The sequence below is a fragment of the Zootoca vivipara genome, chromosome 3 (assembly GCF_965207765.1).
Source record: "Zootoca vivipara chromosome 3, rZooViv2.hap1.1, whole genome shotgun sequence".
NCBI lineage: Eukaryota > Metazoa > Chordata > Lepidosauria > Squamata > Lacertidae > Zootoca > Zootoca vivipara.
In genome coordinates, this window is record NC_142586.1 from 112,805,864 (window position 1) to 112,817,511 (window position 11,648).

An 11,648-nucleotide genomic window follows, 5' to 3' on the forward strand; every position below is an offset into this window, starting at 1 on the left:
CTTTCCATATGAAGGAGAAGCATTAAAAATATTTAAAATCCTCATTTTGGGATCACAGCAACAAGAGTGAAATCCCATTAGTTGTACTCCATTGCCCAGGTGCATGGTACAAATTTTAGCTTCGCCACATACAGTCAGGAGGGGTGAGACAGGAATGGTTCAGGGTCCTTAAAATGAGTAATAAGCAATTTATCTCTCTATCCAGGGAACACGGAAAAGTTCCTTCAGCCAATGTACTGCACAGTGCTTTCTTTCCCTGGAACACCTTATCTCTTGAAGAATAAGGCACTGTGGTTTTCTTTCATCATTCTCCTTCTCAAAGGGACATTAATCCCAAAAGCTTACCTGTAAGTATATGCTAAGTCTTGAACAGTAAGTCTTGGACATTAAGTTTTGGAGAAGCCAAGGACACCAAGTCTCTGAGAAGACAGAATATGTGTTCTGCTGTGGTCTTTCTCTCTTTCTGTAGTATTTGAGATCACCTTCAGGCTTCAGCCATGTGGACTGGCCTTCTTCACCTTGCCCAATCAAAAATAAAATAAAATCTTTAAAAAGTATTGACATTTCTCAGGGGTAATCCTAATGTGTGTTTGGGTGGTGGGGGATGCTGTTTCACCATTGGCATCTAAGTATGAATATAAAAAGTTATAATATAATAATAATAATAATAATAATAATAATAATAATAATAATAATAATAATAATTTCTACCATGTGGCTGGGCTCCTGAATAACTACTGGAGTTGGAACTAAAATGCAGAGCAGGTTTAACACAGATAGGAACTTCCCATAGCAACAGGTATCAGTCAAAGCTTATAACCTGTACATAGCCCTAGCCATCTGGATTATGTTACAGGAAGTAGTGAACTAGTATCTTTGTTATATACAGTTACAAGCCTGCTAAATAGAGGGCCTCTTCTAAGGGCAGTTCTGCACCTCCTTCTTCCATCTGGGATTCCTGGGTAGTATCTCCAGCACAATCAGAGAATTATAAGGAACCTCAAAGGCCCAAAGGCAGGAAATCTGCTCATATACCATCCATAACAGGTATCCATCCGTTCAGCCTCTTCTCCAAACCCACTAATCAAGGATTGCCTATCATCAACAGTGGAAGTCTGTTGCCCTGTCAACCAAAGCATCCCATTGAGAAGTTTTCATAATACCTCAGTGAAATGTGTTAATATTGATGAAGTGGTGGCTTTTGGTCATCTGATAGCCAAATAGCATTTAAATCGCTTTGGTAGCAATGGGGAGTGTTGGTAGAAAACTTGATCAGAATTTTTGGTATACCCATAGAGAACAATCATATGGTTTCCTTATCTTTACAAATAAAAAGCTTTCTAAAATTTTACAAATCCTCCGCAACAGTGTATTCACATCTCACAAGAACATAAACCCACAAACATTTTCCAGCAACATATTGCATTTTATTCAAAATAGTACACAGGGTTGTTGTTGTTTTCTTAAAAAAAAAATCGATTCCACTCAAGTATTTTCTTGAAGCCAAACAACAGCAGATCACTCTATTAATCTGGGTAATATCAGTTGCTGAAATAAGCAAATGTTTCTCTCCACTTTACCCTGAACCAAATCTGCAGAAAGAAAAAATACATATACTGTGATTACCAGGTTTATGTGTTAACACATAAGAGACAGCACACACACACACACACACACACACAAACGTATGGAGGGGGGACACTCGATAAGCAACAAAATTTCATGTCACAAAAATGCCAATGACCTGCAGTTTATTAATTTCTACAAATTTTCAAATGAAAGCTTACAAATGAGCAAATTTGACTGGACATCCACCTAATATGGACTTTTAAAATGCTTTGGAGGGGGAAATGAAAAACATAACAGCACGTCCAAAACTGGATTGGGGCCCTCAGGCTGAACAATTCCCCCACCCCTGACCTCGATACAGTGTGCTATCACATCCATTACTTTGAGAATATTAAATCTGAGTGCTGATGTGCAAGTGCCATTTGCAGACCTATGAGATGTATGGCAAAGGTATTAGACAGGAAGCAAACCCAGAAATTTAAGGGTCATAGGTTCAGGATCTGATTTCGATGCTGCCCATTTGGTGATATCCATGTGTAGAGTCATCTCTTGTGTTGTTGGAAAAGAGTGTTTGTGATGACCAGCTTGTTCTCTTGACAGAACTCTATTAGCCTTTGCCCTGCTTCATTTTGAACTCCAAGGCCAAACTTGCCAGTTGTTCCTTTTATCTCTTGATTCCCTACTTTAGCATTCCAATCCCCTGTAATGAGAAGAACATCCTTCTTTGGTGTCATTTCTAGAAGGTGTTGTAAGTCTTCATATAATTGGTCAATTTCACTTTCTTCAGCACCGGTTGTTGGTGCATAAACTTGGATTACTGTGATGTTAAACGGTCTGCCTTGGATTCGTATCGAGATCATTCTGTCATTTTTGAGATTGCATCCCATTACAGCTTTTGCCACTCTTTTGTTGACTATGAGGGCCACTCCATTTCTTCTACGGGATTCTTGACCACAGTAGTAGATACGATAGTCATCCGAACTGAATTCACCCACTGATGCCCAGGATGTCAATATTTATTCTTGCCATCTCATTTTTGACCACATCCAGCTTACCATTATCCATGGTTCTTACATTCCAGGTTCCTATGCAATATCTTTCTTTACAGCATCGGACTTTCCTTTCGCTTCCAGGCATATCCGCAACTGAGCAACCTTTCGGCTTTGGCCCAGCCACTTCATCAGCTCTGAATCTACTTGTACTTGTCCTCCGCTCTTCCCCAGTAGCATGTTGGGTGCCTTCCGACCTGAGGGGCTCATCTTCCAGCGTCATAACTTTTATATGCCTGTTGTCTTTGTCCATGGAGTTTTCTTGGCAGGGATACTGGAGTGGCTTGCCAGTTCCTTCTCCAGGTGGATCACGTTTAGTCAAAACTCTCCACTATGAACTGTCCATCTTGGGTGGCCCTGCATGGCATAGCTCATAGCTTCTCTGAGTTATTCAAGGAACATTTCGTACAAAGATTACCATAATAAAGGACAAAAGTGGTAAGGACCTAACAGAAGTAGAAGATATCAAGAAGAGGTGGCAAGAATGCACAGAGGAATTATACCAGAAAGAAATGGAGGTCTCGTACACTCCAGGTAGTGTGGTTGCTGACCTTGAGCCAGACATCTTGGAGATTGAAGTCAAATGGGCCTTAGAAAGCACTGCTAATAACAAGGCCAGTGGAAGTGATGATATTCCAGCTGAACTATTTAAAATTTTAAAAGATGATGCTGTTAAGGTGCTACACCCAATATGCCAGCAAGTTTGGAAAACTCAGCAATGGCCAGAGGATTGGAGAAGATCAGTCTACATCCCAATCCCAAAGAAGGGCAGCGCCAAAGAATGCTCCAACTACCACACAATTGCGCTCATTTCACACGCTAGCAAGGTTATGCTTAAAATTCTACAAGGCAGGCTTAAGCAGTATGTGGACCGAGAACTCCCAGAAGTGCAAACTGGATTTCGAAGGGGCAGAGGAACCAGAGACCAAATAGCAAACATGCGCTGGATTATGGAGAAAGCTAGAGAGTTCCAAAAAGACATCTACTTCTGCTTCATCGACTATGCAAAAGCCTTTGACTGTGTCAACCACAGCAAACTATGGCAAGTTCTTAAAGAAATGGGACTGCCTGATCACCTCATCTGTCTCCTGAGAAATTTCTATGTGGGACAAGAAGCTACAGTTAGAACTGGATATGGAACAACTGACTGGTTCAAAATTGGGAAAGGAGTACGACAAGGTTGTATATTGTCTCCCTGCTTATTTAACTTATATGCAGAATTCATCATGTGAAAGGCTGGACTAGATGAATCCCAAGCCGGAATTAAGATTGCCGGAAGAAATATCAACAACCTCAGATATGCAGATGACACAACCTTGATGGCAGAAAGTGAGGAGGAATTAAAGAACCTTTTAATGAGGGTGAAAGAGGAGAGCGCAAAATATGGTCTGAAGCTCAACATAAAAAACGCCAAGATCATGGCCACTGGTCCCATCACCTCCTGGCAAATAGAAGGGGAAGAAATGGAGGCAGTGAGAGATTTTACTTTCTTGGGCTCCTTGATCACTGCAGATGGTGACAGCAGTCACGAAATTAAAAGACGCCTGATTCTTTGGAGAAAAGAAATGAAAAACCTAGACAGCATCTTAAAAAGCAGAGACATCACCTGGCCTACAAAGGTCTGTATAGTCAAAGCTATGGTTTTCCCAGTAGTGATGTATGGAAGTGAGAGCTGGACCATAAAGAAGGCTGATCGCTAAAGAATTGATGCTTTTGAATTATGGTGCTGGAGGAGACTCTTGAGAGTCCCATGGATAGCAAGAAGATCAAACCTATCCATTCTTAAGGAAATCAGCCCTGAGTGCTCACTGGAGGGACAGATCGTGAAGTTGAGGCTCCAATACTTTGGCCACCTCATGAGAAGAGAAGAATCCTTGGGAAAGACCCGGATGTTGGGAAAGATGGAGGGCACTAGGCGAAGGGGACGACAGAGGACGAGATGGTTGAACAGTGTTCTCAAAGCTACGAACATGAGTTTGACCAAACTGCAGCAGGCAGTGCAAGACAGGAGTTCCTGGTGTGCTATGGTCCATGGGGTCATGAAGAGTCGGACATGACTAAACGACTAAACAACAACAACAATAACAGGTTCAGGATATTCTGCAGAACCAGGAAGCATTCTTCAGAAGGGTCAACTGATTCATAAGCCACGGATATTCGGTTAGACATCCGAGACAATATGTTTGTATTGCAATAAATCGTCAAGTTTATTATGACTTGTGTGCTGGGCTCCTGTCACTGAGGACTGCCCGGAAACCGACCTGCCCATTATCCCAAAGTGCATACCAACCTAAGCCAGAGATTGTGCCCAGCGGGAGGTTTTTGCAGTGTTGTGTGTTACTAAATGTTGCCTCGTTCTTTAAAATAAGAAAACAAACCAATAGCAACCTGTTTTAAGACAAAAGAGGCACAAAGTGCTCAATGTACTAATCTGCTTGCACTCTTCAGTTCAGTTCATTAGTTTTAGCAATGGACTATAGCAGCCAGACAGTGGAAAGAAAATACAGGCAATTAATTTTTTATTATAGACATTGAAAACAATAAAAAATCATGTTTCCAGCTGGCTGGACTCTGAATGTACAAGCTACTATATTTTACTTGTTTTTGATGCTTCAATACTTCATGAGGAGCACTGGACCAAAACTTTCTTGCTATCAGAACCTTTACTTTGGTAATCTTAAATCCTAGGGCTGACGTGTAAGTGCCATTTGAAGACCTATAAATACATGAGCATGCATTCTTTTTGATGACACTCTTGGTCTCCCTTTCTTGGTTTCTGACTTGAAATTCCCAGTCAAACTTCCCAGCAATGCAGGCCAGCATCTTTTACATCATTGCCCTTTCAGGGATGCTCTTAGCTTCTCCAGGTAAGCCATACAGCAAAATCAGAATGTTCAGAGATAATGTATAAATTGGGATTCAATAACCAAGATAGCCTTCTCCCCCAATTCTGCTGAAGACTTTCCCCTCAAGATTAAGATGAAGACTATATTCTTTGTCTACCTTGCTCTCTCCTCCTCCTCCTCTTCTAGATCTCTCTCATTCTCTCTTCACACACATCTCCTCTCACTCCTCTCCTTCCTTCTTGTTTCAGTTGAACAATTGCTGCTGTCCTCCTTGGACTCTTCCACCTGTCCATCATCCTGTCTTGCTCAAGCCATCTCTTTACCATGCTGCCTGCCCTAGCTTATAAGGGTGTGTGTAGATGTGTTTGAGAGGTGGATTTCTAAAATAATGGGTTCCCTGTTCCTCGAACATTGATAGACATCTAACTCTTAACACCATACAAAATGCAAAGTGGGATGGGCTGGTGAATATGTATCCACAGAAAACTCAGGGGAGAAAATCTCTCAGTACGTACAGGTAGAAGAAAGCAGTGTGGAATGGATAGGCGAACCCTTCTTTGGAAGAGAGGAAGCATGAGCAGAACAATATATGAACCCCTTCCCTTCTGATGAATTAATCTGTAGGTCTTTGGTTTCTCTGATTTCTCCTGCTTGCATTTCTGCGCCAACCTCTGGTTATTATTTTCTTTAAAAAACGATTCCACACAAAGCTGTGAACATACATTTGTGTGCATTTTCACTTAACATACAAATTTCTGTTCATCATTTTGCTCCATATACCGTATGTGTTTTGGCAAACAATGCAGTGACCCAGTTTAGCCAATAGGATTGCATTGGCTGAGGTCATCAAGTCATCTTAAGTAATGGATGGGCCTTTTGGTGGGCATATTTTGAGCTATAATGGCATTTCTGTTTTTGGCATGGTTAAATCACACCTGGATTGATTCTGACCATAATGCTCCCACTGGCTATTTGTGTGCCGACATCGCTCACAGTAACCAAACAGTTAATGAGAGCCCAACCCCCCAAATGGTCTCCTTCTAGACATCCAATTGTTGTTGTTATTGTTGTTTAGTCGTTTAGTCGTGTCCGACTCTTCGTGACCCCATGGACCATAGCACGCCAGGCACTCCTGTGAATGCGCTGTGCTGGAGCCATGGAATGAGACCAACCTGAATAGCCCAGTATTTGGAACATATGGAGGACAATCTCAGAGTAACCAGATGCACAATGCCACCGCCACCACCATGGGCGGGTAGCAGCCCAGCAGCGTGCCGGCCTTGTGGCCTGCTTGCCCGACGCCCGATGCCACCACCATCCTTGGGGGAAAGCTCAGACCTAACCCATAAACATGGCATCACCCACAGCCTTAATTCCCTGATTTGGGAAGTGGAAGAGGGGAGAGTGCAAGCACCACCAGTATCACAGCATGGGGACATAAAGGCATATTGGATCTGCGGTACTAAAGCCTACCTTGTCCTATCAAGAGGATGTGTGGTATCTGGTTCCCTGGTATCTGCTACCCTGCCTGGCTAATTCCCCCTATGTGGATTTATGAGTTGCTTGCCACCACACCCCGTGAGAGGAAAATGATCAGCTGACAGAGCGGCAGTTGCAGGAGAAAGCTCTCAATAGTGGGGGAAATGATCAGTGGTTTCCAGAGCAGATAGTAGCCATATGCAAGTTCAAACCTGGAATGTATGGGATATGTCTGGATTGATTGACTGGTTCCCCAATTGAGGGTGGTTTCTCTGCTAATCTTGTTGCTCATTTGCTTGTGTATCCCCTGCTTTTTGCAATGTGTGCAAAATATTGTATTGAATGCTAAGGCCCCAATTTATAGCCCTGGTATGAGAATATCAACCAGTACCTTGGGACGCGACGGAAGGCTCTGTCGGTCCAAGGACAAGAGGTGGGAATGTAGGGAGAAAATTGCTAATCGTATTATTGAGCTAAATCTGATCCTATAGTTTGCATTGCCTGCATTGTATAATTCTGATTGTGTGGCTTAGCCCCCCCCCCCCCATATTCCTAAAATGCTATTCTCCCTAAAATGCTTTTCTCTTTGCCTCTATGCCTCTGTGTCAAAGTGTAATGAAAACATTCAACAGCTAGACAGGATGGCCTTGCCAGAAAGCACAAGGAGCATCAGGAGATGCTCAAGGTCTACACCAGGAGATGACGCAAATATCAGGCACACTCAAGGCTGCTTGAGGCTGGCACCAGGGTAGCATTGCTGAGTCAGCGTGTGTTTATGAGAAGGACAGGATACGGAAATATCCTTATATGTACTTGTAACTTATGACCCCCTTGCGTGCACACTTACTTACAGAGGAGGGGGGAAGGAGTCCAAGAAGTGTATAAGAATCTTTGCAAATTTGTGTTTCTTTACTCTTGTCGTGAAACATGGATCACCAAGAGTCTCTCTAATTAGAGATTAACGTCTTTCTCTGGATTCAACCATCGGTGTCGTTATTGACTGTCCCTGTCCCTGCCTGGGCGCAACTTAAGGACCCCTATGAGCTAATAAGGCTACAACCCAAAAGTACACAAAGCAAACCAGTGGAAAAATGCATGCTGAACTTCAGTATTACTATGAGAGGGTTAAAGGGTATTCCGTTCCATTCCAAAGCAGCAGCAGCAGCAGCAGGTGGTGATCTATAGTTATCAAGTAAGAATGGAGGAATGCCTTAATCAAACAATGTTCTTTTTCTCTAGGACATGCATGCATGAAAGACGGCGATCCCATACGATCTATTGAAGCTTGCAGTAAAACTGGGGGATTTTGCACTAATGAGTCTAAATGCAACTCACCTTACCCATCCCAAGGAACATGTGGAGAAGGCACATTATGCTGTTTACCGTAAGATTTATATTTTTTCTAATATATGAACTCTAATGGAACATATATTTCAGTTTTCACATCTTTGTTCCTCATGTTATGATCTGATGGTATGCTCTCAGAAGTCACTCGTCATCTTGGAGTGAGAAGGATTTGGCTGTTCCATCTTTCAAAAATGCTTGGTTACATTTTTATATATTTATTTGTGGTTATATACCACTTTTCATCCACACTGGTCAAAAGGGCATTCGTGGGTCTCCCCTTACCCCATTATTTTTTAAATTAGATAAGTTGGAAATAAAAAGCCAGAGCAACAACGTACTGTTTAATCAAAGGATTCATTTGTTTGTTTGATTTAACAGGAGTCTTATATGGCTTTATCGTTCATAACTTCTAAGAAGTTTACATCCTATATAAAATCAAACATTAAACACAAGTTAATCTTGGGTTGCAATGTTTCAAAATGTGAAAATTCAGACAGAACTGTTGAGTTGTTTTTTTGGGGGGGGGAGTTCTTGAGCTGCTTTTGGGGTATGTGGGAAAAATTGTTGAGGTTTTTCTTTGTTGGGGGGAACCTAAAAAAGGAATGGTGGAGCTTTTTAATGAATTCTCACCCAAAAAATTAACTGTGTTGCCAATTTGCAAACAGTGAACAAAATCGGGCAAAAGTGCACCCATCTCCAACCTGGTGCCCTCCATACATTTTGGACTACAAATTCCACCATCCCTATCTGCATTGATGGGGTTGATGGGTCTTAAAGCCCAAGACCACTAACATATGATTCAATGTCCTGAAAAACAAAAAATAATAAGTATAAGTAAAAAAAAAACTTTATATCACAATCCTTGGACTGGAAATTATTCCAAGGCACCTTGCATGTAACACTAAACTACATTTTTTCAGCACACACTGTATTGAGCTCAGGGGTGGGGGAATTGTTCAGCCTGTGGGCCCCAATCCAGTGGTGGACGTGCTGTTTTGTTTTTCATTTTCCCCCTCCAAGGCATTTTAAAACTCCATATTAGTTGGATGTCCAGTCAAATTTGGTCATTTGTAAGTTTTCCTTTTAAAAAGTGTAGAAATGAATAAACTACAGGTCAATGGCATTTTTGTGACATGAAAAATGGTTGCTTATGGAGTGTCCCCCCCCCCCTGTGTGTGTGTGTGTGTGTGTGTGTACTGTCTCTTATGTGTTAATACATAAACCTGGTAATCATAGAATATGTATTTTTTCTTTCTGCAGAGCTTATGGAGAGTAAGGTGGAGAGAAACATTTGCTTATTTCAGCAACTGATATTACCCAGATTAATAGATTGATCTGCTGTTGTTTGGCTTCCAGAAAATACTTGATTGGAATTGATTTTTTTTTTTGGAAAACAACAACAACAACAACAACCCTGTGTACTATTTTGAATAAAATGTAATATGTTGCTGGGAAATTTGTGTGGGTTTATGTTCTTGTGAGATGTGAATAGACTGTTGTGGAGGATTTGCAGTTTCAGATGACCGAAAGCCACCACTTCATCAATATTAACACATTTCACTGAGGTATTATAAAAAAAAACTTCTCAGTGGGATGCCTTGGTTGACAGGGCAAGAGACTGCCACTGTTGATGATAGGCAATCCTTGATTAGTGGGTTTGGAGAAGAGGCTGAATGGATACCTGTTATGGATGGTATATGAGCAGATTTCCTGCCTTTGAGCCTTTGAGGTTCCTTATAATTCTCTGATTCTGCTGGAGATACTACCCAGATGGCTGGGAACTGCCTTAGAAGAGGCCCTCTATTTAGAAGGCTTGTAACTGCTAGCTCACTTACTTCCTGTAACATAATCCAGATGGTTAGGAGCCTCAGTAACATTTTAAATACACAACCCTCATTCAGGTTGTAACTGTGGTTCATCACCCAGCCTTTCCCTTTAATGTGAAATAGGGTTTTGCATGACTCACCCTTCCACCCTTGCGAGGTAGGAGGGCTATGTACATGTACAGTTCAGTTTCAGTTTCAGTTTAGTTTTATTACAGCAAAAGCCAGCAATACAGAATACCATAATTCCAAACAAAAGAAAATCAGCAATAACATCACCAGAAATGAAACAGTTCTAGTCACAGGTAGGTAGCCGTGTTGGTCTGAGTCGAAACAAAATAAAAAAATTCCTTCAGTAGCACCTTAAAGACCAACTAAGTTTTTATTTTGGTATGAGCTTTCATGTGTAATACTTTCACAGTAATACTAAAAGGGAAGGGAGTTCATGATGGTTGGGAGTTTGTTAAAAGGGAGATATTAAAAGCACAACTTCAGGCAATACCAATGAGACGGAAACATGGAAGGTGCCTAAAGAAGCCAGGCTGGCTATCTAAAGAACTTTTGACTGAGTTAAGATGTAAAAGGGATATGTACAAAAAATGGAAAAGGGGGGAAATCTCCAGAGAGGAATTCAAACATATAGCCAGCACGTGTAGAGACAAAGTCAGAAAAGTTAAAGCACAGAATGAACTCAGGCTCGCCAGAGAGGTTAAAAGCAACAAAAAGGGCTTTTATGGGTATGTCCGTAGCAAAAGGAAAAACAAGGAAACAGTGGGGTCACTCAGAGGAGAAGATGGTGAAATGCAAACAGGGGACAGAGAAAGGGCAGAACTCCTCAATGCCTTCTTTGCCTCAGTCTTCTCCAAGAAAGAAAACAACGCCCGACCTGAAGAATATGGAGCAGATGATTCAGCAGGGGAAACACAGCCCAGAATAAGTAAGGAGGTAGTACAAGAATACTTGGCTAGTTTAGATGTATTCAAGTCTCCAGGGCCAGATGAACTACATCCAAGAGTATTAAAAGAACTGGCAGAGGTGATTTCAGAACCACTGGCAATAATCTTTGAAAATTCCTGGAGTACAGGCGAAGTTCCAGCAGACTGGAGGAGGGCAAATGTTGTCCCTATTTTCAAAAAGGGGAAAAGAGAGGACCCAAACAATTACCGCCCAGTCAGCCTGACATCAATACCAGGAAAGATTCTAGAGCAGATCATTAAGCAAACAGTCTGTGAGCACCTAGAAAGAAACTCTGTGATCACTAAAAGTCAGCATGGGTTCCTGAAAAATAAGTCATGTCAGACTAATCTGATCTCATTTTTTGACAGAATTACAAGCCTGGTAGATGAAGGGAACGCTGTGGATGTAGCCTATCTTGATTTCAGCAAGGCCTTTGACAAGGTGCCCCATGATATTCTTGTAAAGAAGCTGGTAAAATGTGGGCTAGACAATGCTACCATTCAGTGGATTTGTAGCTGGATTACTGACCGAACCCAAAGGGTGCTCATCAATGGCTCCTCCTCATCCTGGAGAGTAGT

The 11,648-nt window shown here is 41.7% G+C and overlaps 1 long non-coding RNA gene across 2 annotated transcripts; it reads left to right on the forward strand.

The window, feature by feature from the left end:
- The first annotated feature begins 209 nt into the window (after positions 1–209).
- On the forward strand, positions 210–9,737 carry LOC132591838 (uncharacterized). 2 transcript variants are annotated; one of them, XR_009557254.2, is made up of 3 exons: positions 210–347; positions 8,183–8,327; positions 9,551–9,737. It is a non-coding gene; the product is annotated as an uncharacterized LOC132591838 (long non-coding RNA). The 2 variants fall into 2 exon arrangements; XR_015949403.1 differs by lacking the exon at positions 210–347 and adding an exon at positions 5,383–5,485.
- The last annotated feature ends 1,911 nt before the right edge of the window (positions 9,738–11,648 follow it).